The sequence below is a fragment of the Urtica dioica genome, chromosome 11, assembly GCF_054948205.1.
Source record: "Urtica dioica subsp. dioica isolate 48M chromosome 11, U.dioica_male_clone48M_v1_H2, whole genome shotgun sequence".
Classification (NCBI taxonomy): Eukaryota; Viridiplantae; Streptophyta; class Magnoliopsida; order Rosales; family Urticaceae; genus Urtica; species Urtica dioica.
The window spans coordinates 6,132,109-6,155,553 of record NC_142766.1 but is presented as its reverse complement, the minus strand read 5'-3'; the positions used below and the strand labels follow the sequence as shown (position 1 = coordinate 6,155,553).

The following is a 23,445-nucleotide window of genomic DNA, read 5'->3' as shown; positions in this document are numbered from 1 at the left end:
AGGACCTAGGTGCCAAAACAATAAAAACGAAATTGAATAGAGAGAGAGAGAAGAGGGGCGGCCAAGTCTAGAGAGAGAAGCTCTCAATCTCTAAAACATTGGATGAATGAAATGTGTGGAATGAGGCTCCTATTTATAGGAGAGGTCTCACCTTCAATAATGTAGTTTCCTCTTCTATAGAATATCACATATTCATAAGCAAATATTTCCTTATTCTCTCACAAGTCACACGGCCAAGGGAGCCTTCTAGAAGGCTTTGGATTTGTTTCCTTTTTTTTGTTCCCTTGCCTTGGTTGACTTGTCTTGGCCGATTCCCTTCATGCATGTGTGGGAAATTTGTTTCCTCTGTTCCTTTTGGCAAGTATCATGATACATTTATGCACAAAATATTCTCTCTTTCTTTGGGTATGTTGGGCGCCCAAGGTCATCTAGAAAAGGCTTCTAGAAGCTTTTCCATTTGTTTATGACAACATGAAAAAGGCCCATTAAGAATTTTCAATAAAATTCTTATGAAATGAAATTAATCCACAAGGCACAATAAATATAATTTTGGCCGAGTGATGCATGTCATCAAATGACCACGTCAAAAAATTTATTGACATTCATTTCATCCTATGTCTCAAAAGACAAAAATACCCTTTTGACAATTTTCGTAAAACTTGTCTCGTTTTTGTTTTGGCTTAGCTTCTAGTTTAACTATTCCTACTCGATGTGATTCGTGATAGTGACCTCATGGATCCAAATGAACAAAGCTTGAGCTAAACACTTGGACTCAAAAGTTCACAAACCTTTTCCAAGTTTAGGTTAATGTCAACTGACTCCACTAAAGAGTTGACACTGAAAATCTCTCGGTTCAAATGAATTTATTTTCTACTCAAGAATTCAACCAAATTATGATGAGCGGATCCACTGAATATTATCTATGTTTACCCTTCATGAATATCATCAGCTAGTCGGGATTTACGAAATTACCATTTTACCATTCTAGCTGTTATTTCCTCAACTCCTTTGTCGCTTGTGAATAAGTTAGAAACAATGTATTGACGAGGAGCTAACAAGTCACATTGTTTCATCCAAAAGAGTCAAGACTCAATTTGGACACTGGCCAGTTCATTTATTCACACTATAAGGAACAAAGCATGAGGTGATATACATTGCATTTCAGCAATCTTGTACATGAATTCCATATCTATGAGAAATTCACAAAGTTACTCATGACATCTTCACAACTTAGTACTTCACCAATAGGCCCTGTTCGGAATCACATAGTGAGTCCGAACTCTGACTTTCTCAAATGAGAATACGTATGTTGTGAAATGACATGTCTCATTTCAGGATTAAGGTAAGCATGATGCAATTCATACGTAGTGACTTCGAGACATAAGAGGTTAAATGATTTGTTCTTATTTTGTCTCTAGAAGTGCACTGGTCAATTCAGTACCTTCGGAAGATACCTAGAAGAACTATAGAGTCTCCAAATCTCAATGCCCCATAACCAGACATCATAGATTCTCCTAACAATCGTACTGAGGTCAATAGTCCTTTGACCATTAGATTGCGAATATATCGTTTTAAGCAAACTACGAAGAGTTTGTTCATGCAAATCTACATTTGTCTCTTCGTAAGTTGTTTAGTTTGTTTATGGACTAAAGACTAATGTTTTATCATAAAGCTTCAAACAGACAAGGAGGAATGAATGAACGTTTCAACTTTTTATTAATGAATAAGAAATTACAACCAAGAGTCTTCATGAGTCTTTATTACATCAAATGTACAAAATAAAGACTACAACTCTTCTTGTGGGCACCATTGACAACACCTCAGCCATAACCGTCTGCCAAATGGGGTCAACAACAGTCTCTCTATAGGATAAATGACAAAGAGTGAAGAGACACGAGAAATGAAACAAAAGAGGTAGAGTATGAAGAATAGACAAAATCGGGAAGTTTAGTGGACTTACGAGGACGAGTGGACTGACGCAGATGAGGTTGATCCGCAATCTCAGGTGATGGCTGAGCAGTCATAGCAGGAGGGGTCGGAGGCGTTTGTGTCTCAGGAACCAACGTATCAGTGTGTACAACCTCATCGGTGTCAATATCAAAAGGATCAATGCGAATAAAATCATTCTGAGCCATGTTATGATAGCTAGCGGGAACAGAGAAGAAATGAATATGCTCTAAAAACACAACATGACGAGAGACATACGATTTCTGACTGACCGGATCAAAACAACGATATCCCTTTTCACCAACACCATATCCCAAAAGACAGATAAAACAGACTTATGAGACAATTTATCGCGCTCGATGTGAGGTCGAAGAACGAAAGAAGTGGAACAAAAAACACCCAAAAAGGCAAAATCAGGGACATTTCCAAACAAGTTTTCGAAATGGGATAAACCTGAATTTTGAGAGGTTGAGATTCTGTTTATGACATAGGCTGCGGTATGGATAGCTTCCTCCCAAAAAATACTGGGAACCTCGACAGACATGAGGAATGAGCGAGCTGTCTCAACAAGATGACGGTGTTTCCTTTCAGCTACACCGTTTTGTTGAGGTGTGTCAGTACATGAGGTTTGACGAATGGTCCTATCAGAAGTAACTAGCTGGAAAAAATCGTTAGAAGTATATTCAACCCCTAAATCAAAATGAAAACATTTAATGATAGTAGAATAATGTGTTTTTACGATGGCTCTAAAATCACGATAAATGCTCAAAAAATCAGATCTACGCTTCATTAAATAAACCCAAGTGTAACGAGTGAAATCATCAACAAATGAAACGTAGTATCTAGAACCACCCTTAGTATACACGGTCCCCACACATCATAATGCACACGATCAAATGGAGCAATAGAGGACGAAACACTTATATGAAAAGGTAAAGCTGAAAATTTTGCAAGTTTACAACCACTACAATAAGAAATATCATGGAAGTTCAAATTTCCTAAAACTCCCGTAGAAACAAAAAAAAAACGCAAACGAGACGCTAAAACATGACCAAACGAGAATGCCATAAATAAAAGTCAGACGAGAAATAACTCAAATGAAAAGAAGATAAATCCACACTAGAGGCGGCCACATCCGTTACTTTAAATTCATCCAAGACATAGAGTCCCCCCTGCTTACGGCATGTCCCAATCACCATATGAGATCGCAGATCCTGAACACAACAAGATGAAGAAGAAAAAGTGACTATGAAACTAGAATCGCACAATTGACTAACAGACACAAGATTTAAAGCAAGACTAGGAATATAGTAGACATCAGGAATGGAAATATGAGATGTAACGACATAATCGAAACCCTCTGATGGCATAGAGGTGCCATCCAAGGTTATAATGGGTATGGACGAGTGAGGGGACAGCGACACAAAAGATGAAAAATAAGGGGGCATATGGTTGGAGGCACCCAAATCAAGTATCCAAATGGAGGATAGTATACCTGATACTGAAAATGAGGACAAACCTTTAGAGGAATAGGCTGATATGGCATGAGGCTGAGAGGTAAGGAACTGTTGGAACTTCTCAAACATGTACGGGTCCACAGATGGGGCAGCAACGTCGTTGGTGGGCAGAGATGCCCACGGAGGTGTCGGGTGCCCATGGAGCTGGAGGATGAGGCGCCCATTGAGCCGTCAGACGGGGTGCCCAAGGAGCCGTCGGGCGAGACTGAGGCTGGGGTGGTCGTTATTGCTGCTGCTGCTGTTGTGCTCTGTCCCTGCCTAACTTCGGACACTGAGCCTTCCAATGTCAATTCTCTTTACAGAAGGCACATTTATCTAGAGGGAGTGATGACCTAGGAGTACTACCAACATGAGAACGGTACATGGCAGCAAAGACAGCAGGCACCGCGGGTGATGGACTCTCCTTGTCAATCTTGGACTTGAGACGAACCTCTTCGGCCAGCAGCTAGTTGAACACAGAATCTACAGAAGGAAGAGGAATGCGGTGAAGAATCACACCACGCAATCCCTCAAAGTCATCACAAAGGGCCATCAGGAACTGAACCAATCGCTGCTTTTCACGCCGAGAGATGTAAGTCGCCACTGCCCTCATTTTAGCCGACTCGATCAATGCCAACTGATCCCACAACGTGGACATGGCATAATAGAACTCTTGAATACTCAAACCATTTTGCTGAAGCGCACAAATATCCATCTCCAACTGATAATGTTTGGCAAAATTAGATTGAGTATAGAGTCTTTCCAGATGTCCCCAGACCTCTTTCGCAGTCTCATACTTCGCCAACTAAGCACCGATCGAGTGGGTAACAGAATTGTTAATCCACGTGATAATTTTCGCATTGTCAGCCTCCCAAGCATCAATCGAAGTTGCAAAATATTCAGCATTCTCATTTGAAGGCTTACGACGCACACCCGTCACATAACTCCACATCGATTTTCCACGTAAAAAATTCCTCAAAACGTAACTCCAATATGAGTAATTTTTGCCATCCATTTGAACACCAATTGCCTGAAGGGAATCATCTCTACGACTCAACCAATTACGACATCCACAAATCAAGAAAATGAGGCAAAAATCCCAACGATACGGACGAAAAAAAACGTAGCGACTCGCCATGGGTGGAGAAGATGGCGCTGATACCATGAAGATTTAGGGATTTAGATAAAAAAGGAAGTCTGAATAATGAATTGCATAGAAGATATATATATATATATATATATATATATATATATATATATATATATATGCTAATACTAACCACTGACACTAGCACACGTTTCTTTTTTTCATTTGAAATTCTAGGTCTAAATTAAAAATAACCCACATAAAAAGCATGACAAATAATTCTTCCACCACGTAAAACATTAATAGAATAGTTTTGAAACCGAAATTAGGTTTCTATAGAACCTAGAAATAAAATAAACTGAATAAGAAGTCTAATATTTATTTCCAAAATCAAGACTAACTTCTCACACTGCTTTAGCTGTGATGGACTCCTCGTTCTCCACTCTAAGCGTATCTCTTTTTAGTTCCGACCACGAATCAAACATCTTCAAGGATGAACAAACATGATTAGTTTATCTCGAATTAATTATCTGGTACGAAGATGAATTCCCAGCATAAAATACTTCTAAGTTCTAATACACGTAAGTTAGTGAACGATACATTACCTTTACTTGACTCACGTTCTATCTTGGGTGTTTTGAATATAAACCCGTACTTTCCCATTGCAGGAACTTTCCCCTATGGTGTTGTCTGTTTCTATGGAGAGAAATGCTGAGGTATGGTTCCCATTCAAGGGATCTTACTGATACAATAATAATACGACATCATCTCGGACCGCCATGAAAATATCTCATAGAATAGCCTCCTAACTGTATATTCTTTGCCACCTAAACCACAACTCAGAAAGAACGGTACAAAATAAGCTTACTCCGCGGAAAGGAAATTCATAATACTCCTCATCAAACAATCGTTTAAGGCTGTTATATGAGCTATAACACAAGTCTCAGCCACCATCTGACTATCCGTTATTTTCCATAAGAGGGCAAGGTTCGAAATGATATTGAAATTAATAAAATTGAAGTACATAATTAACTACTGAAAAGAAAAATATTCATCACAAAATATTTAGGAAATAAAAACTAGATATATAGAAGCACGATAAAAATACTAATAGCTGAAAGACCCCAATTTTATATTCATCGGTAATTCACTAATAGTCGTTACACTCGACCTCTCTACGGGGACATAGCGGCTTGCACTTAGTGAAAATGAAATCCATTTTAGATTAGTAAGCAATCATATTACATCTACTTTAATAACTATGTTCATTAACTACCAGGTTTTAGGAATCGTGGTCACATGCGACAATTAAATTATCCATGCATGAGTCGACCCAATATTTTGCACACATAAGGAATTAACCTGTACGTGCTAATCAAGGTTAGTTAAGAACAGAATACATCCTCTTCAAGCTATATCTCAGAGACCCAACCTTGTTATTGGAATGAGAAAAAGGCCTTTCGTACGGAACATCAGATAATATCATGCACTTAGCAAAGTTACTGACACGAGTGATCTTTCATCTTTACGGTGTTGGTATCAATGTTTGATGCCTAGTTTGGACTGAATATACTTTTGGTATTTTAATTCCATAGAATTATCTTTAATCTAGGTTATTCACTTTTAGATTTGTTGTCGCTGGAAATTGAACAATGATTGAAGACTTCGGGCGGTTTGACCGAGCCGGGTGTGAGAAACTCGTAATTCACGAGTGTCTCTCCTTTACTTCAAGAACATTCTTCATTCATCGCGGAGACCTGAGAGTAAGAAGAAGGATAAGAAAAAAAAAATGAGCTAATGAGGTTTCATAGGCAATGCCTCTGGCGCACTGTCAAACGCTCAACATTAGTCTACTTACTATGCTTGAGGTATGTACACTGGTATTTTTAGAGAGTAATTTATGAGATTTGTGGTTCGATCAAAGGAAACTATGTATGGAGGGTCCTCGACAGCTTTTAAGAACTTTGGAATGTAGTAGAGAGTGTTTAGAATTGATTAACTTTTCCCTTGGGGGTAACGGGTCTATTTATCGGAGAATGATGACGAAAGAAACCCTTAAATTTGCAGCATGGGGTGGCTTGTTGCGGGCGGAAGTGGTTGGCGCGGCCCGCCAAGGTGTCATGCAAACTGCGCTTGGGGCAGTCACTGACGCGCCAGAGAGCCTTCAGCTCTCTTCTAGTAAGGAGCTTGTCAACCCTTGGACGCGGCGCATTGCCTATTCCGCACGACGCACAGAGGCGTTGATGCGTCACATGTAGGTGCGTTGTCGCGGTAGGCGCGGGCGCAAATTTCGGACCCAGCCTGATTTGGATAGGCTTTTTCAGGGCTTGGCCCATTGAGCTTTTGACTTGAAATTCCTCGCAAGTAGTGGGAAATTTAATATTTTTCTTTCTAAAATGACCGAGAACATTAGCCCCCAAAGTTCGCCGCTTGGAGGACTTCAAGTGATGAACCTAAGAACCTTCCTGATTGTTTTAGGGAGATCTAGTGTCTTGGGTCTTTGATCTTAAATGAGTCCGTTGCAATGCGTCTCCTATTGATGGGAGGCCTTGCCGCACCTTTTAGGTGGATTAATGCATCACATGAATGTCTTTGTTGTACTGCTAGCTTTCTTAGTACTCCATATGGTTGGCTTTGTCATGTTGCTTAGGCATCTTGATTGCGTCTCGGGAGACGGCTTTGAGAACGCCGTGTTCGATGTCTTTAGTACGTCTCGAGGGACGGCTTAAATTGCATCGTATTTGGAATCTTTAATGTGTCTCGAGGAACAACTTATAGTGCACTATATTTGACATCGTTGCTTTCTCGGCGAAAGATTCTTTCGTATCTACTTACTATAAAAGCGTACGCAATCAACTAGTTCGGAATCAACCCTTAGGTGAGTGAACATTAACCTTCTTTCAGGAAGTCTGAATTTCGTATATGTAAATCACTTTCAGCTCATATCATATTCCAAGCTTTCAAGACATAAATATTTTGACGTCTGTGTAGCCAATAACAAATGAGTCAAAGAACCAGGTAATGCATTCTAGAAGTCCGTCACCACTTCAGGATTTAGATCAAGTCTCACTTAAATGACACAATAACAATCAAAGGTTGTCCAGGTCGTACATAGACCAACAGTGTAGAATTCTCCCTCCTAATGATCTAACTTTAACTTGTGTTCCATACATGTGGTTTTAGATTCAGCTATCCATGCATGAATTAATCACCAACCAAGTTTTAGATCATCGCCCGAACTTAGATACCCAACATGTAATCTGTTTAATACGGAGGCTAAGGATTAGATGAATGTTGATAAATCTATAATGGAAATAAAGATTTCGATTCACATAGATAAAATTTCATAACTTAATTTCATTGTCTCAAAAATTACAAATATATATATATATATATATATATATATATATTTTCGTGGGCAATAATCCCTAATAGTGTTGGAATCGATCTAGGGTTTAAGAAAATAATTAACGCTTCGGTAAGCGGCGGAATTTTAAAAATTTTCTTTTATAAGTAAAAACGGTTTTTACTAACCTAGACAAGTGCAAGTACATGTAATTAAAAACCAATATGAGCTAAGAAGTTTACTAACCTTTCTTGAAGCTTGAACTTTGAAGAAGCTTTTGGAAAGTTCGCAACGCTCGTCTCCCCTCGCAGCACGTCTCTCTTTCTTTCCTCGGCACCTCGAGCAACCACGAAAGTTTCTATCACTAAATCACTCGAAAAGAAGGAATCAGTGAATGGGCACTTTTAAACACTACGACTTAAGAACGAGTCTCAAAGTCGCAGAGCTAAAGACTAGGTCGAGTGAGGACCTAGGTGCCAAGACAAGAAAAATCGAAAATATAAACTAGAGAGAGAGAGAGGAAGGGGTGGCCAAGTCTAGAGAGAGAAGCTCTCAATCTCTAAAACTTTGGATGAATGAAAAGTGAGGAATGAGGCTCATATTTATAGGAGAGGTCTCACCTTCAATAAGGTAGTTTCCTCTTCTATAGAATATCACATATTCATGGGCCAATTTCCCTTTTCCTTCAAAGAGACACACGGGCAAGACTAAGCAAGTAAGTCCTTGGATTTGTTTCCTCTTTTATTTGCTTCTCTCTTGACTCTTTTGGGCGCCTACCTTGCTTTCCCCTTAGGGGAAATTTGTTTCCTCTTTTTCTCTTGGCAAGTATCTTCATACATTCATGCACAAAATATTCTCTCTTTCCTTGGGTGTGTTGGGCGCCTATCCCTATTCTAGAAAGGCCTTCTAGAAGCTTTTCCACTTGTTCATGACAATATGAAAAAGGCCCATTAAGAATTTTCATTAAAATTCTCATGAAATGAAATTAATCCACAAGGCCCAATTAATCATATTATGGCCGAGTGACATTAAGTCATCAAATGAACTTGTCAAAATTTATTGACATCCATTTCATCCTTATGTCTCAAAAGACAAAAATACCCTTTCGACAATTTTCGTTCTTGTTTTGACTTAGCTTCCAGTTTAACAATTCCTATCGATGTGATTCGTGACAGTGACCTCATGGACCCAAATGAACAAAGCTTGAGCTAAACACTTGGATTCAAAAGTTCACAAACCTTTTCCAAGTTTAGCTTAATGCCAACTGACTCCACTAAAGAGCTGACACTGAAAATCTCTCGGTTCAAATGAATTTATTTTCTACTCAAGAATTCGACCTAATTATGATGAGCGGATCCACTGAATATTATCTATGTTTACCCTTCATGAATGTCATCAGCTAGTCGGGATTTACTAAATTACCATTTTACCCTTCTAGCTGTTATTTCCTCAACTCCTTTGTCGCTTGTGAATAAGTTAGAAACAATGTATTGACGAGGAGCTAACAAGTCACATTGTTTCATCCAAAAGAGTCAGGACTCAATTTGGAAACTGGCCAGTTCATTTATTCACACTCCAAGGAACAAAGCATGAGGTGACATACATTGCATTTCAGCAATCTTGTACATGAATTCCATATCTATGAGAACTTCACAAAGTTACTCATGACAGACTCACAACTTAGTACTTCACCAATAGGCCTTGTTCGCAATCACATAGTGAGTCCGAACTTTGACTTTCTCAAATGAGAATACTAAGGTGTGAAATGGCATGTCTCATTTCAGGATTAAGGTAAGCATGATGCAATTCATACATAGTGACTTCGAGACATAAGAGGTTAAATGGTTTGTTCTTATATTGTCTCTAGAAGTGCACTGGTCAATTCAGTACCTTCGGAAGATACCTAGAAGAACTATAGAGTCCCCAACTCTCAATGCCTCATAACCAGACATCATAGATTCTTCTAACAATCGTACTGAGGTCAATAGTCCTTTGACCCTAAGATTGCGAATATATCGTTTTAAGCAAACTACGACGAGTTTGTTCATGCAAATCAACATTTGTCTCTTCGTAAGTTGTTTAGTTTGTTTATGGACTAAAAGACTAAGGTTTTATCATAAAGCTTCAAACAAAGATAAAATGAATGAACGTTTCAACTTTATTAATGAATGAATAGGCAATTACAAGCAAGAGTCTTCATGAGACTTTATTACATCAAATGTACAATATAAAGATTACAACTCTTCTTGTGGGCACTATTGACAACAAATAGAAGAGAGGTTCAATAGAACAATCTTGAAAAGAGTAAGATGTATGATGATTAATGCAAGATTTCCAAAATCATTATGGGCAGAAGCACTATAAATTATACTTCTTGTTATCTTCTTAATATACGTTCGTCTACATTTGTATATCTCAAAAACCTTATGCAGCTTTGGTCAGATCACAAAACTAACTATAATATATTGAAGATATTTTATTGTACAACTTATGTCCACATAAGAGAACGGAAGCTTGATCCTAGGGCACTTGAGTGTATCTTCATTGAATATCTAGAGGAGGAAAAGGACACAAACTTTTGTGTTTTGAAACTGGTTACATCTTAAATTCTGTTTAGTCATAGATAAGATGTCGCACATAGTGTAGAGTCAACGTATGCAACAATCTGTTATGATACAATAGATGGAATATTAAAGCTGTATATAAAAGTAAATAACACAAAGAATGGTAACTCAGTTCAGTGCAACGTCACCTACTTCGGAAGCATTGCCTAGTAGAAATGAAATTTACTATATGAAAAGTAGTTAATAATACGCGATGGTCTTATATGAACGATTCCTACTTCAAGGCCATTTGCATTTCACTTCTACTCTCAAACACTCTCCCAAGTTTTTGGTAATCTTCAGTGTCAACGATCGTGAATGTTCAATAAAAAAACCCAAAAACCCAAACAGGTATCTTACGTTTTATTAATCAGGAATAATGTCTAGTGAGCTATGTTGGAATAGATCTATGATTAAGAATAATTTATCGCTTCTTGTAAGTGGCGGAAAATAAAAAATTCTTTAAAACATGTAAAACAATTTTACTACATAGACAAAGTGCATGAACATGTAATCTAAAATAAAATTATAATGAGTTTTCACTCGGTACCAACCTTGCTTGAAGTTTGAGCATTGAGCAGCTTGTGGATTGGTTGAATCGCGCGTCTCCCCACTTAGCTTGTCCCCTTGGTGTCTTCTTGAATCCGAGCAACCACGATAGTTTCTACCACTGGAGTCTTCGAGCTTAGAAAGGATTTAGTGTGTGGACACTATTAAATACAATGACCTAAGAACTAGCTTAGAGCCAAAGAGCTAATACAAAACGCTAGGTCTAATGAGGACCTATGTGCCAAAATAAAAGAGAGAGAAGAAGAGAGGGAGAGAGGGGCATGGCCAAGCAGAGAGAGAAAGGCTCTTCAAAAACTTGTTCCAACATTGTGAATGAGGTGTGGTATTTATAGGAGAAGGAATTGCCTTGAATCAATGCAACAGATGCAATTTCCTCTTTTCTATTATGGCTGAATATCACATATTCATGAGCACAATATTTGTTTTCCATTCCTATCATAATAATACCAAGGCTGTAAATTTATTTCCCTTTTCTCTCTTGGACGTGTACAATCAATAGCCATGTGCTATAAATTTGTTTCCTCTTTTCCTTTTTTGGCAAGTATCTTCATACATCAATGCACAAAATAACTTTCCTATTTCTTTATTTGATGAAGACCACAAAATTGTCATCTAGAACATGCTTCTAGATGTTTCTTTATTTGTTCAAGACAATACAAGAAAAGCCCATGTAGAATTTTCACATAAAATTCCATAAAATGAAATTCAATCCTCAAGGCCCAAATCTATCTTTTGGCCGGGTGAATTAATTCACATTATCATCATATGATAATGTCCAAAATCTTATTTTGACATTTATACCATCTTATGTCCTAATGGACAACATTACCCTTTAGACAATCTTCGTAAAATTCATCTAGTTCAACACTTGAACTTGTTTTGACTTAGCTTCTAGTTTAACTATTCATACTCGATATGATTTGTGACACTGACCTCATGGATCCAAATGAACAAAGCTTGAGCTAAAATACTTGGACTCAAAAGTTCACAAACCTTTTCCAAGTTTAGCTTAATGTCAACTGACTCCACTAAAGAGTTGACACTGAAAATCTCTCGGTTCAAATGAATTTATTTTCTACTCAAGAATTCAACTAAATTGTGATGAGTGAATCCACTGAATATTATCTATGTTTACCCTTCATGAATATCATCAGCTAGTCGGGATTTACAAAATTACCATTTTACCCTTCTAGCTGTTATTTCCTCAACTCCTTTGTCGCTTGTGAATAAGTTAGAAACAATGTATTGACGAGGAGCTAACAAGTCACATTGATTCATCCAAAAGAGTCATGACTCAATTTGAACACTGGCCAGTTCATTTATTCACATTCCAAGGAACAAAGCATGATGTGATATACATTGCATTTCAGCAATCTTGTACATGAATTCCATATCTATGAGATCTTCACAAAGTTAGTCATGACATCTTCATAACTTAGTACTTCATCAGTAGGTCTTGTCTATATTGCATAGTTAATCTAGAACTCTGACTTTCTCAAATAAGAGTATGTAAGCTATGAAGTGACATGTCTCATTTCAGGATTGAGGTAAGCATGATGCAATTCATACATAGTGACTTTGAGACAGAAGAGGTTTAATGATTTGTTCTTACACTGTCTCTATAGTGCACTTATCAATTCAGTATCTTCAGAAGATACCTAAGAAGAACTATAGAGTCTCCAACTCTCTATGTCTCATAACTAGACATCATAGGTTCTCCTAACAATCATACTGGGATCAATAGCCATTTGATCCTTAGATTGTGAATATATTGTTTTAAGCAAACCATGAAGTGTTTGTTCATGCAAATATGTATTTGACTCTTCATTTGTTGTTAGGTTTGTTTAAGGACTAAATACTAAGGTTTATCATAAAGTTTCAAACAAACAAAGAAGAATGAATGAAAATTTCAACTCTTTATTAATTATTCAGCAGTTACAAGCAAGAGCCTTTGTGAGACTTTATTACATCAAATGTATATAAGCAACAACTACTACTCTTCTTGAGGGCATCAATGCCAACAAGCTATACCACACATACCACACAACTAGTTTCTCAGTCTCTCGATCTAGCACATCTAACAACCCTAATTGTGTGAATGAATGCGTCAAAGATCACAAAGGGCAGAAGTTTTCTTTTATAGTGGCCAACACCTCTGGAAGTCAAATTAGGGTTTTCCTACCCATTCATGCGGAGAAAATATACATAAAGGGCCTTTCATTAATAATCTTGGCGAAACAAGAAACTTGCCAAAAATACAGATTATCCAGACAACGGCCAAGAGGTCTCAACATATCCTTGAGCATGTTGTAGGACATCTTTCCGAGAAAAAGTTGTTTTGAAAAATAAGCCAACAACACAAGTAACAACAACATAAAATGTATAACCAATAAAGATTCACCTTCAATGAAGAAGATTTAGAAGGAAGAAAACAAGAAGAAGATAATGATCTTGATGATAAAGGTGGTCACTAAGGATCACCCACCATGGATCAAAAGGACATTCCCAATACTACCTAAGATATTCATGAAGTGATCGTTAAAGGTCATAATCAAACTGAAGAAGAAAATCAAGATGGACATCAAGCTCATGAAGTTCATGAAGATCAGCAAGACAAGACTCTACAACAAGATCTGTATGAAGATAAGATTTCAAAGAAGACCTAAATGCATAGAGGCATAAGAATATCCAAATCCACTAAGAGATTTGGATATGATCTCCCAACATATTCCCGCATGGTTGGTTATGAACTTCATGAAGAAGAGCCAAGTACTTACACACATGCATGTTTAAGTAAGAATAGGAAATAGTGACATAATGTTGTGCTTGAAGTGTTTTTTGATGTAATGAATATAAAATAAATAGAGATTTATAGAAATGATTAGAATAGTTGTTTCACATAAGCTATAAGACTTTCATCATGACCTATATACTTCTGCAATAACTTGATTAGCATGTTGCAAATGAGATGTGAACATCCATCAGGGTATAAAGCTAAAATACATTCTATGATTAATCTATGTCTGGGTAGCTAGATTGGAAATGACATATATTATTCACAAAGTCTAAGGAAACTTCGGTGGATACCTTATGTGCAGACGGACCTGTACATAACCTAGATAGATTTTGATCAGACGTGTCATTTAAGGAACCATCATGACACGCTATCAAAATTAATATTATGGTCACTGTGAAAATGGATATGAATCTTGAAGTGTTCTTGGGTTTCAAGGTCATATCTCCGGGGTCTTTGATTCATTCGTTCATACTTAGAGTAAAGGATAAATACTTATGTTTTGGGATTCTGGAATATGATCAGTGAAGAAATGGATTCACAGATATAGTGGAAACCAGCTCTTTTAAAGGGGAGTAAATGTTTGCTCACCTGATAGTAGAATCCATAATCGATAGATTGCGCGCACTTTCGTAATGAAGATTTGAAAAATAATCTTTCGCTATGGATTCAGTGGTACTCAAGGCTAATGAGTGACATGAAGGGTGTGCTGGTAATACACACAATTTGTGCCACGAAGGAACCTTGTGATCGATTTTACACGTACTAACCTATATCGATGGACACTCCATGAAAACCAAGTAAATATAATATTTCAAATCGAGTAAATTAATTTCCTCCACTAGGCCTAGTAAACCTAGTGACGTCCAAGGCCTATTAATTGGACTTGAAAATTATTTTATTTAAACTTTGGAGGTTGAGATATTTTAGGAATGTCATATTTCAAAATACCATAATATACTTGTCATGATTCTGCTTGATTCTAAGAGTCAAATAAAAATAAATAACTTGGTTGAGATTTTTTCTCCTATCTTGAGATTTGAGAAAACTATACATAACGGTCTCAGTAGAAGAGAAAAATCAATCAAATAGACCCATAATTCACTCTAGAAGTTTTGGCCAACTTCTCTCTTAAATATTTCTTCAAAAATATTATGCTCCCAAAAATCATGTTTTATTGTTTCAACGACCTCTCGTTGATTCAATTAAAGCAAACAAGGAGTTAGCCCACCCTATTCGTCCTTGTCCATGTTTGAGAATGGCTTGGAAGACAGCGCGACGTTGGTTCAAATAATAATAATAATAATAATAATGATAATAATAATAATAATAATAATAATAATAATAATAAAAAGAAGAAGAAGAAGAAGAAGAAGAAGAAACAGTGCGAGAAATAGATAAATCGAAGATTATCGTGATAAGCGTTAGAAGTCTAGATCAAGAGCGAGTCAAGGATTATGACGAATAGGTCCACAACGTGTAGTTGACATAACTTCTATGTAATTATTAATATGTTCCTTCGTTAATTGATTAAAGTCTAATCTTGTATGTGCATTAGAATAATTGTGTGTTTTACGTTATTTATTTGCGGTTATTAAATTGAATATATTTATTTTTCACAGTTAATAATCTATTAAAGTAGATCATATAATCGCACTTGTTGGATTAGATCTGATCAAACAACACAACGTTAAGATCCTGATATTATGTTTATCGCTAATTAACTTGTCAAGTTAGCATGCATAATGTACAAGAGCTTGAATCACTCCGAGAGAATAATACTCCAGTAAAGTCCAAGCACATCAATCTGAAGATACATTTTGTGAGAGATCTGGTTAACCAAGGAGGAGTGGAGATCGAGAAGTTTGACCACTACTTGGATTTCGTCAACATTAGAAGTTGTGATAAGAAACCTTAAATGGACAAAGAAGCAAGTTCACTAAATTATTTGAGTAATACTAAGGTCAAGAAGGAGAATTCTTGTATTTGACCTTATATTAGCTTAGATTTAGTCTATAATTAGGCTATGAGGGTTAGAACAGGAAATTCACAAACTTTTGCAGATTTATGCATTTCTTGGTTTATCCACCATTGGATCATATTGTAAGTGACTTGGATAGCAAGTCACCGATCCTCGAGTCTATTTAAGAGGCGTGTGAGAGCTAGGATAGTTACACAATAAAGAAAGAAACGTGTATGGCCTAGAAGCATTCTGAGTGAGAGAGAATTATGTAGAATTCTCATATTGGGGTAGTTAGCTTAAAGCTGTAATAGGTCCTTCAACAACTTTGCTCATTGATAGTGGATTTACTTTCCAAGGATGGACGTAGTTCAATCGGACCGAACCAAGATAATCTCTTTTCTTTACATACTTCTTCATTCTACATTAACTAGGGTGTTAGGTCGTAGTTGCTTGTTGTCCAAGAAACTCTATTCTTGTTTGTTTAAACTGTTTCGCAGAAAGCAAAGCAACTTGGTCACAACAGGTGGAGTTGTGGACCTACTTGACTCCGGAAACTGTTCCGTTCCTACAGTAAAAGAATGGCATGAGAAATTTAATAGGTCCAAGTATCTTTGAGAAGGAAGAGGCTAGCAGAGGAATATGATATACTAGGTAGGTTATTCATTCATTGACATTGATGGCATAAGTTCAAAGTTCATTTCAGCTCTTGCGCTAGCTGTTTCATTGCTGGTGTTTGTTATTACTTTTCCATTTTTCATTCCAAGTCGCTATGAAAATCTTATGGTGTGAAAAACTCAAAAAAAAAAAAAAAAAAAAAAAAAACACTTTATTTGATAGTAGTACAAAACTCTTCCATCTTATAGATAATAACAATATAATTTGTGCTCAGTAGCAGTCCATAAATTTACCATTTAATGCTGATTTTGTGATCATGCTGCTTCTGAGATCTCTTTCTTGAGAAGCATGGCAGATGAAACAGTGGATTAAGAGAAAACTTCTTGATCTGTGGATCCGAATCTCAAGTATATTTCTTTTGGGTCAAGTAATTTCATTGACTATGTCTTCACTTGTAAGCAGACTCATGTTATTTTAATGGTTAATGAAAGAACTCTTGGACTTTTACTTGCTCTTCGTTCGTTTTTTACACCCGGTTCTTTTTCAACTGACACTAAATTTCTAGAATAGGCCGTAGAAGATTCTCAGTCAGTTGTTATTAACTTGTACCGCATTCTCAACTAAGCCCTGCGGAAAATAGCAGCAACAATAATATATATATTATATATACAAAAAGGCACAAAACTGTCAGAAGTGTTTGAACCCACGCCCTCTTTCGAAGACCAGAACTTGAGTCTGGCGCCTTAGACCACTCGGCCATCCTGACTTATGTTAATGTCCTACCAATGCTACATTATAATTCTTAAAATGTATTTAATAAAAAAAAATTATTAACTTTAATTCAACCTCTTTTCTTTTTCCCTTAAAAAAAAAACCTCTTCTCTTTCCGGTATTATTACTACTAATATCCATTAACGAGAAAAACATAGCACAGAAGAATATAAGGTTGAAACTTATATGAATGAAAGGATGCTTATTTTACAAATACATTAATAAAAATTCATATTTACTATCACACTTGACAGACTCTTGGATTAAATTTAACCATATCGTAGTTTATAAAAAGATCAATTATATAATGGGCATATTTCTCTAACTAGACAAATTTGCATTAAGAAGTCCATATTGAAATTAAAAGACAATAAATTTCATTTTTTCCGAATTATTCATCTCAGCAGACAGAATCATCATCAATTTACAGGCTCGGGGTAGCTTATGAACCGTACAGGAAAGAAAATGCGCGAATAAGATCAACGACAACCGAGAAACAAGGATTTGAAATTGACAACGCAGTATTCACACATACAGAAAATATATCAATTGAGTTACACCTAAGGAAGGATTGGGCAGCATCAGCTCTCAAGCCCCGCAAGGCGAAAACTCTTGGGCGGCAACTGCGAATGTCATGAGAAACAAGCCTTGGATTTATCATCATCAACATTAATTGATTCCACTATCACAGTAGCAAAACAAACATAGCCCATATTAACCCACAAACTATTTAATAGAAATAAAGAAAACAAAAAAGAAATCTATTGAATTTCAGACATCCAAGGAAGGATTAAGCAGCATTAGCTCTCAAGCCCGGCAAAGGCGAAAACTCTAGGGCGGCAACTGCGAATGTTTTGAGAAACAAGCCATGAATTTATCATCATCAACTGAGCCATAACATGACATTAAAAGCAAGATCAACTAAAGAGCAGGAATACAATTACTTAATTACGTGATATAGACACGAAAATGACAATGGAAAGAAAATTAGGTTTAAGAAATTGTGGGTCGCCAACCAGGCCCTCAAATCAGAGGGGAATCAGAGAGAGCAGACATGTTGATCCAATAATTACATTGATTTCCGTACACACTACCATGCGTCCTTCATCTAGAATTTGATCCAGAGCATCGGCTTATTGTGAACGGATCTTCGTATATTAGATAAGAATTAAAAATAAAATGTGAGAAGTTCGGTAAGCAGATTAGTCGACGGAGAGCGAAAACCGGCCAGAAAACTCCTCAACCGTTTGATTTGGCTACAGCCGCTTTGGCGATTCAAGATCAGGTCGAGCCCTCATCTTCGTACAATGTAGCAATCAAGAGAATTTAAACTCGGAACGACAAAAATGTAGAAACTACGAGAAAGGGCGAGAATCTATGGAGTAAAAAGAAACTGCCTGTCCGAAGTTTCTATGACTTGATCTAGCATCTATTTCGTATCAACTCCGCTGTACTGAAACAGAGTCAGTAGAGAATTACTTCTTTCAAGTTAGATGCCATATTTATGATCAGAACCATGAATCAAGCAGCAAAAGAATCAGACCAATAAAAAAACAATAGCAATGACATCATCAAACTAAAGAGCGAAAATGTACAGCAGAATTAGGTTCAGTTTGAAGCGGGCGATATACAGAAAGAGTTCTACGGCTGTGAAGTTAGGTTTAGAGAGACAGAGAGGGGCTAGATTGGGTTTAATAGGAGTGGCAGAACAGAAATTTGTATGGGCCAATGAAAAAAACAAACAAACAGCCGTAGACCTTCGGTTTCCCTTCTGTTAAAATTATCCAATCTGTCACTAAGAGCACTTTCCTAGAAGAGAAAATATCAAGAGTGTCCTTACTATCGAAATGCGAGATTTATTCATTCGATTTCTATAAATATTATACATATATCTTTAGTTTAATATAAATAATATACCCTAAAAAAATATTATATTACAAATATCACATTTTCGTTTATTTTTTACAAAAAAATAATTTAAACTCCCCAAAATACCTTTAATGAAATAATTTTTTATTTTCTATTCTACATACAAAAAAATTAAATTAAAAAAATTTCTTCTTAACTTATTTTTTTTTATAAAGAGGGATTTTGATTTTTTTAATAAAATAGTAAATAAATATTTAATATATTAAGGGTATTTTGGAGAGTTCAAATTATTTTTTATAAAAAAATAAACGAAAATTGTGATATTTGTAATATAACATTTTTTTAGGGGAGGTATATGTCATTTATATTAAACTGAAGGGATATGTCTAATATTTCTAGAAATCGAAGAGATAAATCTCGCATTTCTATTAAACACGAGTGATACTCTTGATATTTTCCCTTTCTAGAATGTCTCATTTTAAATTACCCAAAGAGAGATTTATGAAAATTTCCCTTCCATTCTGTTAACCATGTAGCATATTAGATTAGTAGAAAGAGAAATGGCTCTGTTAGGAGTAAAAAAAAAAGCCACGCCCAAGGAAGGTGGGGGTGTGATTATTGACTATAAGATAAACTAATCATTTCTACAAAAACGTTCCACAGTGCATACTCAGTCGATTACTTTACAAGTCCAAAGAAAAGAAATTCGAAAACGTAAACAAAAATAAACCATTACAAACACGTACTAATTTGTAATGTACAACTACTAAAGAACTGCTAAAGCAGAGTCTCCAAACAGAAAACTGATGATGCTAATCTCCAAGGTCGTCCTAACTCATCCTTCTCACTTTCTGGTATATAAAGGATTTGAAAGAAAATAGGAGTGAGCGAGACGCTCAATAAGTATTATAGTTTTATTTTGCTTAAAATATTTTCGAAAATACTTTGCAATAATAATATTCTTATACGTGTAAATAGTCATACACATACAAGTATTGCTACATAAATGTAAATGACATAAATATAAATGACACAAATTTAAATGTGTCTCTAACATATAGCTAAGCATGTACTATTTTATGAGCCCATGCAAATATAAATTGTGGCAGTCTGCACCCTATATATAACTCAGTCGATCAGAATGGTGCACTCTTTGTACCCTATATATAATGCACTATTTGCTTCATATATATATATATATATATATATATATATATATATACATACATACATACGTGTAACCGGCTCTTCCAAGATAAACAAAATATTTTCATTTTGAAAATAATCGATATATATATATATATGTATATATATATGTATATATATATATATGTATATATATATATATATGTATATATATATATATATATCGATTTTCGCGTACCAAAACCGATAATCAATTATCAAATCAATTCGATTTTCAATTCCATAAACTATGATCGATTTCAGAGAAAACACGAATAACTTCAAATTCACAAACTTGATAAATATGATTTATGATTTATGTGACCTTTTTGAAGCCCCAACATTTCATCTTGGTATACATATGATTTATGTGACTTATTTTTTAAAAAAATCCTTTCTTATATATAATTTGTAACCATTTGATATCTTATTATCATCATATGCATAGAAAAAAAAGGTTTCATATCACACAAATTATTGTCGGTCATTCTCGAAAAACCCAAAACCTTAAATTCGACACGATTTGCATCGAATTTCGAATCTTAAATATGAACGAGCCAAGTAACCAAAAAGTCCATCAAGATCCAAAATGAGCCCCATCTAAAACGAGCCCAGGCCGAGCCCTCGCTCGCACGCATAACAATGCGCCCATGTGCGCCGCACGAACGCAAGCGCGCAGCATGAAGGGCTTCGGCGCATCACGCTCCTGTTGGAATCGATCTAGGGTTTAAGAAAAAGTTTAACGCTTCGTTAAGCGGCGGAATTTTAAAAATTTTCTTTTTAAGTAAAACTAGTTTTTACTAACCTAGACAAGAGCATATGCATGTAAATAAAAACTAATATGAGCTATAAAAGTTACTAACCTTTTTGATGCTTGAACGTTGATGAGCCTTTGGAAGGTTGGCAACGTTCGTCTCCCCTCGCAGCACGTCTCTCTTTTCTTTCCTCGGCACCTCGAGCAACCACGAAAGTTTCTATCACTAAATCACTCGAAAAGAAGGAATTAGTGAGTGGGCACTTTTAAACACTACGACTTGAGAACGAGTCTCGAAGTCGCAGAGCTAAACGCTAGGTCAAGTGAGGACCTAGGTGCCAAAACAAGAAAAATCGAAAATAAAATAGAAAGAGAGAGAGAGAGGATTTCGGCCACCACAAGGTCTAGAGAGAGAAGCTCTCAATCTCTAACTTATGTGGAATGAATAGAATGAGAGGAATGAGGGTCCTATTTATAGGAGAAGGGTTGGCCTTGGAAAGAAGTAGTTTCCTCTTATTTTCCAAGCCTTTATGAGGAAATCTTATTTCCCCTTTTTCCCTTGCTTTACACGTCCAACATGTGCTTCAATAAGCCTTGGATTTGTTTCCTCATTTAGTTTGTCTCTCTCTTTCCTTTGTGTTGGCCGAACTTATGCTTTCCTCATAGAGGAAATTTGTTTCCTCTTTTTCTTTTGGCAAGTATCTTGATACATTTATGCACAAAATAATTTCTCTTTCCCTTGGGTATTTGGGCGCCCATTTCACATCTAGAAGGAGCTTCTAGAAGCTTCTTCATTTGTTCATGACAACATGTGAAAGGCCCATTAAGAATTTTCAATAAAATTCTTATGAAATGAAATTAATTCACAAGGCCCAATTAATCATATTATGGCCGAGTGACATTAAGTCATCAAATGAACTTGTCAAAATTTATTGACATCCATTTCATCCTTATGTCTCAAAAGACAAAATTACCCTTTTCACTATTTTCGTTCTTGTTTTGACTTAGCTTCCAGTTTAACTATTCCTATCGATGTGATTCGTGACAGTGACCTCATGGACCCAAATGAACAAAGCTTTAGCTAAACACTTGGACTCAAAAGTTCACAAACCTTTTCCAAGTTTAGCTTAATGCCAACTGACTCCACTAAAGAGCTGACACTGAAAATCTCTCGGTTCAAATGAATTTATTTTCTACTCAAGAATTCGACCTAATTATGATGAGCGGATCCACTGAATATTATCTATGTTACCCTTCATGAATGTCATCAGCTAGTCGGGATTTACTAAATTACCATTTTACCCTTCTAGCTGTTATTTCCTCAACTCCTTTGTCGCTTGTGAATAAGTTAGAAACAATGTATTGACGAGGAGCTAACAAGTCACATTGTTTCATCCAAAAGAGTTAGGACTCAATTTGGACACTGGCCAGTTCATTTATTCACACTCCAAGGAACAAAGCATGAGGTGACATACATTGCATTTCAGCAATCTTGTACATGAATTCCATATCTATGAGAACTTCACAAAGTTACTCATGACATACTCACAACTTAGTATTTCACCAATAGGCCCTGTTCGGAATGACATAGTGAGTCCGAACTCTGACTTTCTCAAATGAGAATACTAAGGTGTGAAATGGCATGTCTCATTTCAGGATTAAGGTAAGCATGATGCAATTCATACATAGTGACTTCGAGACATAAGAGGTTAAATGGTTTGTTCTTATCTTGTCTCTAGAAGTGCACTGGTCAATTCAGTACCTTCGGAAGATACCTAGAAGAACTATAGAGTTCCTAACTCTCAATGCCTCATAACCAGACATCATAGATTCTTCTAACAATCATACTGAGGTCAATAGTCCTTTGACCCTAAGATTGCGAATATATCGTTTTAAGCAAACTACGAAGAGTTTGTTCATGCAAATCTACATTTGTCTCTTCGTAAGTTGTTAAGTTTGTTTATGGACTAAAAGACTATGGTTTTATCATAAAGCTTCAGTCAAGGAAGATTGAATGAACGTTTCAACTTTATTAATGAATGAATAGGCAATTACAAGCAAGAGTCTTCGTAAGACTATATGACATCAAATGTACATAAATAGACACTACTACTCTTCTTGTGGGCACCATTGACAACAGCTCCCCCCTCAACGCGCTGCGTTGGCGCAGCGAAGCACCCTTTGTGTGCGCCCGTCAAAATTCTCGGCGCACGTGCGGACGCACTTTGCCTCTCCTCAAGGGTTCTTTTCAGCCATCCTATTCATTATAAATACTCCTCACCTCAGAGGGATTCAAATACACCATTTGAAACTCTCTCGTTTTCATAAATATGAAACGCTACAGAGGACTCTCTGCGCATAGTTACCTCAAGCATAGCAATCAGACTAATGATGAGTGTCGGAGCGCGCACTAGACGCACTGCTTTTGCTCCCATCTAAGCTTAT

At 36.4% G+C, this 23,445-nt stretch overlaps 3 non-coding genes across 3 annotated transcripts; all 3 read right to left on the bottom strand.

The window, feature by feature from the left end:
• Window positions 1-17,959: 17,959 nt before the first annotated feature.
• On the bottom strand, window positions 17,960-18,081 carry LOC149380863 (small nucleolar RNA SNORD14). Its single transcript, XR_016293968.1, has one exon. It is a non-coding gene; the product is annotated as a small nucleolar RNA SNORD14 (small nucleolar RNA).
• Window positions 18,082-18,191: 110 nt separating this feature from the next.
• LOC149380862 (small nucleolar RNA snoR100) lies at window positions 18,192-18,302 on the bottom strand. The gene has a single exon (XR_016294013.1). It is a non-coding gene; the product is annotated as a small nucleolar RNA snoR100 (small nucleolar RNA).
• A 67-nt stretch (window positions 18,303-18,369) lies between these two features.
• LOC149380861 (small nucleolar RNA snoR109) lies at window positions 18,370-18,457 on the bottom strand. The gene has a single exon (XR_016294009.1). It is a non-coding gene; the product is annotated as a small nucleolar RNA snoR109 (small nucleolar RNA).
• Between the last annotated feature and the right edge of the window lie 4,988 nt (window positions 18,458-23,445).